Source organism: Phyllopteryx taeniolatus, chromosome 3 (assembly GCF_024500385.1).
Source record: "Phyllopteryx taeniolatus isolate TA_2022b chromosome 3, UOR_Ptae_1.2, whole genome shotgun sequence".
NCBI lineage: Eukaryota > Metazoa > Chordata > Actinopteri > Syngnathiformes > Syngnathidae > Phyllopteryx > Phyllopteryx taeniolatus.
In genome coordinates this window covers 5,224,438-5,231,065 of record NC_084504.1, presented here as the reverse complement: position 1 = coordinate 5,231,065, position 6,628 = coordinate 5,224,438, and the positions used below count along the sequence as shown (strand labels likewise).

Here is a 6,628-nt window from a genome sequence, read left to right as displayed (position 1 = left end):
CTCCATATCTTGTTTCTCTCTCTCTACAGAAAGTAATTTGAAGCAAAATATGACTTGGTTAAGGGCTACCAAGGCAGAGTCTGCTTTCATGTGCTTTTTTGCCATACGAGCTGTCAAGACATGTGGACAGCCAACCGGGTGGAATGGGGCATGGGCGGAGTAAAAGAGAAAAGGGGCTCATCCTTGATTTGGGGAAGGGATTTTAAGGAGAAAAAGAGCTGAGCTAAGTGGCTTCCTTCCAGGCGAGTTGCCGTGGAGATGCACTAATTAATGAAACCATAATTAGAGTTAGGCCCAACGCACAGAAAAGGCTTCTATCGCACTATCCTTCCCCTTCAGTCAGTTTACTTTGGGGAAATTTGTGTCCACACACTGCTGATACAGACTTTTTCATATCTATAGCAGGAATTGCCTTGTTTCATCAAAGGTAAAATATATATATATACACATATAATAATAATGGAATTAGATTTTAGCTCACCCAGTGAACATTCTTCTCCAACAACCATCCACCCAGAATCCCATATCTCATCTACATTATTCAAGATGAAGTTGTTTTCAGGAAGAAAAAAAAAATTGCCATCGTTTCCTAGTTGACTAATGATAGTGAAGATAACTCGTGCAGCCATGGTGCCCCGAGAAAGAAAGAGCTAAGGTGAATAATGTTATTCCACTGACACTTCTACTTAGCTGTAGTCATCAATCACATCACCTCATAAACATTGTTTCCTCACAAAGATGTGATGGCTTTGTCCGAAATTAGATTCTTCTACGCTGTCATTTATCAAGTCTTGCTCATATGTAAAAGCTATTGTGTAAAACCGCAGAAGTAAAAGGTGTAAACTGAGTGATGTCAAAAAGGTCCTGCAGCACTGACCTTCCTTAACTGCTTTTTTTAAAGATGGCGGATGGAAGTAGGCGGTAAAACAATGGCGTCAACTTTCAAAGGATTAAGGTTTGTTTGAATGAATTCTCATGCAGGGTGTGGCATCAAAGCATGGTGCCATTCAAGAGTGAAATTTGATGTGTGTGTCGGTGTTACGTGCAGCGTGTGTTTAGGTGTCACCTGAACAGTACTCAAAACACCCTCACGTGCCACAAAATTGATCAAAATGAAAAAGGGGACTATCTTTCACATTACAAATGCAACAGCACACTCTGTGGGGTATCATTTAAATGCAAAGTATAAACATCCACACCCACCCTCCCCTCTCCACTCTCACATACAACAAACACAGCAGCAAAGCCAGCAAGCATCATTGGTGTGCATGTGCTGTTGCAATAAGACAGAGAGTTGCTTTGTTTTCAGCCTGGCTGGGAGCACCATCTCTTCCTTGTACTCTTAGCTTGTCCTCTAACTGCTTGCTGTTGCTGGGTTTGACAGGGGTTTATATTCCAGGGTGTAAATTACCAATTTTCATGGAGGATATGAGTCAGAAGCCAATGGACATATGTTTGTCAGTCTGCGTCATGTCAAGAATCCGTCCAAGTTCGTAACTTTCATTCTTGCTATATTTTGAGATATAGAAAGCAAACCAACAGCTATGTGACTCAACAGAGTTGAAACTGTGAATAATGAGAGCTGGCACAAGCAGAGCGATTTGTAAATGTGACCAGCTACGTATGCACGTGCATGCGCATAAAAAGGGAGGGAGTCTCTGAGGGAGCAGGAGATGACTAATCAGCCAGGGGCAGTTTCGGTAGTTGCTTCCTGAGTGCTGATGTGGCCTTCGAAACTCTTTGGCTCTGTGGTCTGACAGCAGGGACTCCATTACAGCACAACAACGTCACCTGGTGGTAAAAGTCTCAAGTGTAAGATTAAAAACACTTCGTCTCTTCTGTAGAGCCCATGGAGCACCATGACACCAGAGGTGGCAAAAGTACTCACACAGAAAAAAAGTACAAACTCTGAAATGTACAAAATCCTACTGTCAGGTATTTACAACATCTGTTTTGATAAACCAAAAACAAACCTCTTTCCAGACAGCTGCTGAGGCGGCATTGGACCCCTGCGGCCCTCAGTGGGGCCAGTGGACCTCCCTGTCTCTTCCTTTTTCTTTTTTTCTATCACTCCCCTTTGAAACCTCGTTCTGTCCGACTGAAATTTGTAATAAATGGCCATCAGAATACAAAAAAACCAAAACTAAACAAAAAACAAAAAAACAAACACAGTGGTAGTATAAAAACTCCACTGTGGCACAGTAAAACTGTTCCGGCATAAAAGTGATACAGATTTCCCATTCTGCTTAACCTAACAGCTGAACAGGACAGGTTAAAATTAAAAATTAAAAACTCAGGCTTTTGTGCTATCTAATCAATGTGTTCCGACAGCTTTGCTAATGTTGTGAACTTAAAAAAACAAGTGAAATTAGCTAATGATAATAACAGTTGGGTTTTTTTTTCAGATTAAACAAAGAATTTTCGAATGCCAGAAGCGGGTGTTTTTTAGGCTGGCACAGAATTCTGTCACAAAAAATTCTCTTAAATAAGGCCTAAGGTGGGTAATATCCCGCTTGTCTCAATCTGTTGTCATTGTAGTAAATGCTCCATGGTTCACAGTTCTTCATTGCACTGCTGTCACTGTTTTTTACTGCCTTACAAGTCCCCAAGATCTCAAGATCAAAATCTCAACCATGCATGGTTAACTTTAATCTCTCTATCTATGTCCTTTTTATGTTGTGTCATCATATGTGAGTTAAAAAAAATCGCAACTCGCAATTAAATTTTTTCTTCAATAAAGTTAGTAGTGGCGGCACGGTGTTGACTGGTTAGAGCGTCTGCCTCACAGTTCTGAGGAACGGGGTTCAATCCCCGGCCCCGCCTGTGTGGAGTTTGCATGTCCTCCACGTCCGTCCCTGCATGGGTTTTCTCCAGGCACTGCGGTTTCCCAAAAACAAGCACGGTAGGTTGGTTGAAGACTCTAAATTGTCCGTAGGTATGAAGAGCGAATGGTTGTTGTTATATGTGCCCTGTGATTGGCTGGCAACCAGTTCAGGGTGTACCCCGCCTCCCGCCCGCCGTTAGCTGGGCTAGGCTCCAGCATACCCGTGAACCTAGTGAGGATAAGTGGTGTAGAAAATGGATGGATGGATGGATGTACACACTGAATACAAATCTCTATATGGAGAAATTTGTCAATTTTGTTCCATCTTTAACACAAAACTAATTTGCGGCAAAACATACAGCATAAATCTTGCCTTGAGCTTTTCCCATCTGCCCACTGATTCCCAACTAACACACTATCTGTCGCCACCAGCTGGAAACATTCCCAGAACTCATTCTTGGACAGACAAGGACCACTTGCCCCCCACATCTTCATCGGCCAACAGAGACAGATGTTCGTTGTAAGCCTATTCAATTCATGCCTTATTACATGTAAGCAGTGATGCAGAGTTAGTTGAGTAGCAGGTGCTTCTGTCCACACCGGTGTGCATCATATAGTAACAAGTGAATGGGCCGAACGTGTTTCACAGTCACCTGTGAGAAAATTGCTGGCTGTGAAATGATGGCACTTAGTACAGTTGACGGTCATAATTTTCACTCCGGTGAATCGATGGACAGGAACCTTTCAGGGGTCAATCATGTAAGTTGATCTACTTACATGGCCTGCATTTACAAACGTTTGTACATCAACTAAATTACACATAACTTAGACAATTTATCAAGGTGACGTGAATATAACTTTATTTTTTTACAAAATACTGCTACTTGTCATTTAAAAATTATTATTTTTTTTTTTAAATGGTGTTGATTTGGGAGAGATTGAAAGGGATTAATTGTATTTCCATTCGTTTTAACGGGGAAATGTGTTTTGACATGTGAGTGTTTTGAGATAAGAGCATGGTGACGGAACAAATTAAACTCATATCTCAAGGCACCACCGTATATTGTGGCTTTTATTTCAAACTAAACTGGCTTCATTGCATCAAAGAAGGGACAACCATCCTCAATTGTGAAAGATTTATTAAAAAATATATTGCCCATCTACTTTGTCCAAATTATTGTGTTCATTGAAGTTCTATGTTTTCGCAGGTACACTGGTGTCCACATGTGCGTACTGCACATTCACCTCCTCCTGCGCTCTGCCCTTGCTCTCCTTTCCGACTTCTCAGTTGAGGGGCAACTGGAACAGAATGACCTGCCGACGATCTGTGCCCCGTCTTCTCCACTTCTCGTCAGGACATTGATGGCCATCGTCAGGTCAGATACGATGCTGCGCAGCTGCCTGTTGTGCATACCGACAGCCCAGGTGTCCCAATTGACCGCACACATCACAGATGACGCGGCTCTCACCTCTTGTGCGAGGGACTGTATGCCATTTTGTGTTGCTGCTGACAGATTTTTCTGATGCTGCAGCAATTCCTTGTCGATGTCCTCATAAGGTTAACACTTTCGGGGCTTTGCAGATGTGCGTGTTGACTTTGGCTAACGTGAGTGCTTGGGGGATTCTGTAACATCTGATGCAGACTCTAAAAAAACTAAAATGCAAACAGTTTTGTTTAAAGAATCGTAAGGATGACTGCACTGAAAAGGCTGATGAGGTTTTATGTGTGGATTGCACAATATTAATGTTTGCGTGCACCAAGTTTTTGAGTTGAGTAATTTTCGTAATTAGCTATAAAAAAAAAAAAAACAATACATGCAGCGTTTCCTCTTAGCAGAAAATTATTTTAAACACATCCTCCAACTTGACAAAAGTTAGCATCCTGTGATGGTGTGCAATGAAAATCACACATTTCTTTTTGTAAATTCAATTTACATTTTCACCAGCACATTCATTTTTTTTTTTTTTTATAAAAAAGATCTGAATAAATTAAATGAAACCAATACCAGAAATGTGTGTCTGTTGTAATGGGCCTACCTTGGTGTTCATTTTCTGGTGGAATGGTGTCACATACCTTGATTCCAATTATCTACTCATCACACAAGGTTAACTGCACCTGCTCCTCAATCGTAGACAGAGGTACTGCATGTCCTCCGGCGGTCCTCCACCTGTTTTCTTTGCAGATGCATTTTTTTCCTTTCGTTCTTCTGTGTATATCTTGCCATCTTTTCTTTACCTCATCTGATGTTCTTTTTTGTTTTACCCACACCACTGACTGCACTCACAAATTGTTTCCCATATTGTGTTTCTTCTGGTGATGGTCAGATTTCTTTTCTGTAACTCACTAATATGTTTGTTTGCCTCACCCGCGGACACCTCCAACTCCATCACATCAAACTTCCTTGGGATTCTCTTCCAAAATGTTGAAATACAGAGATACCTCGCAAAATCCTCATTTAAATATGCCAGCCTGCACCACTTTTACATCTGTCGCCAATTAAATACTTAATTTATTGCCTGCTATTTGTGATCTCAGCAAATCAGGCCCGAAGGGCCACAATCTTAGTAAATCATGCGCAACACGTTCACCAATAGTCCATGTAATCTGTAAGAGTGAACACCCAACTCTAACGCTTTACCCGCTATTTGGATTTTAGTAAATCAGGCCCTTGGTCTGATGAATTGGTGGGAGCCATGATAAATGTACAAAAGGCTTAAAATTTACATATAGTACATATCTTGAAGAGAGATGCATTTTATTCAGAATATGAGAAATTTGTGTCACCTTCAATGTACAACCAGAGCAACTATTGCCTGCAGTTGCATGTTGCAATTAGGACTGGGCATTGTTAAGAACTTCCCCATTCGATTTGATTTACATTTTTGTAGGATGCAATTCAATATGATTCAATATTGATTTAAATGCTACGATGTCGATTCGGTAAGAAGTAGAAATACACAAATAATTACGACTAAAATATGGCAATTTTGAAATATAAATTTTTTTATGCCATGTAAACATGTCGTATGACGTCACATTCTTTAAGCAACAAAACATCAGAAAATTTAAATTTGCACATAACTTATATGGAGTACATAAGTTTTAAAAAAGCATGACAGTTGCATATAAACACTAAAAAGGTAAAGTGCACGTAGACTTATAATATATAATGTGAAGTTATAATATATTAGAAGTATTTTGTCTTGGACATTTTATTAAGAATCAAAATTTGTGCATATGGAGTACAAAAGTAAAAAGATGATGACAGCTCTGTATTGAAAAAGTAACGCGCACGTATATTTAAACAATATTGCTTTACTTGTAGGGTTAGGGTTACTATTATTATTTGAACGGATTTTAAGTAATGCTATTATTATTAATTAATTAGAGAATTAAATAATTAAGTAGCATGTTTGCAGCATTGTGACAATTGCCCATACTTCCTACGGCAAACTCCATTCATTTATTATACATCTGCAGTGGCCACTCCAGTACCGCCATTCCAGCAATGACACAACACGGGAGAGCCTCGCCATCGGGGTCTTCAGCCACAGCAAGCGCTGCAATTCAACCATGGACTGATCCAGATGCAGACTCCATTGTCTCTTGAGACAGACAGATGCCACAAACTCTGATCTACCCGCCAATGTTGTTGACTTTTGTACAGCCTCGCCTGGTCTGAAGAATGGGATTTCTGTGCCCTGAGAATATGGTTAAGTTGTTTGCTCCAAGTTCACATATCTCAGACCGCTCTGCCAATTTCCTCAGCACCTACCTGGTTGTGCCACCCCTTGAGGCATCCA

The 6,628-nt window shown here is 40.5% G+C and overlaps 1 pseudogene; it reads right to left on the bottom strand.

Moving 5' to 3' along the window:
* Window positions 1-4,038: 4,038 nt before the first annotated feature.
* On the bottom strand, window positions 4,039-6,326 carry LOC133474711 (uncharacterized; annotated as a pseudogene).
* Between the last annotated feature and the right edge of the window lie 302 nt (window positions 6,327-6,628).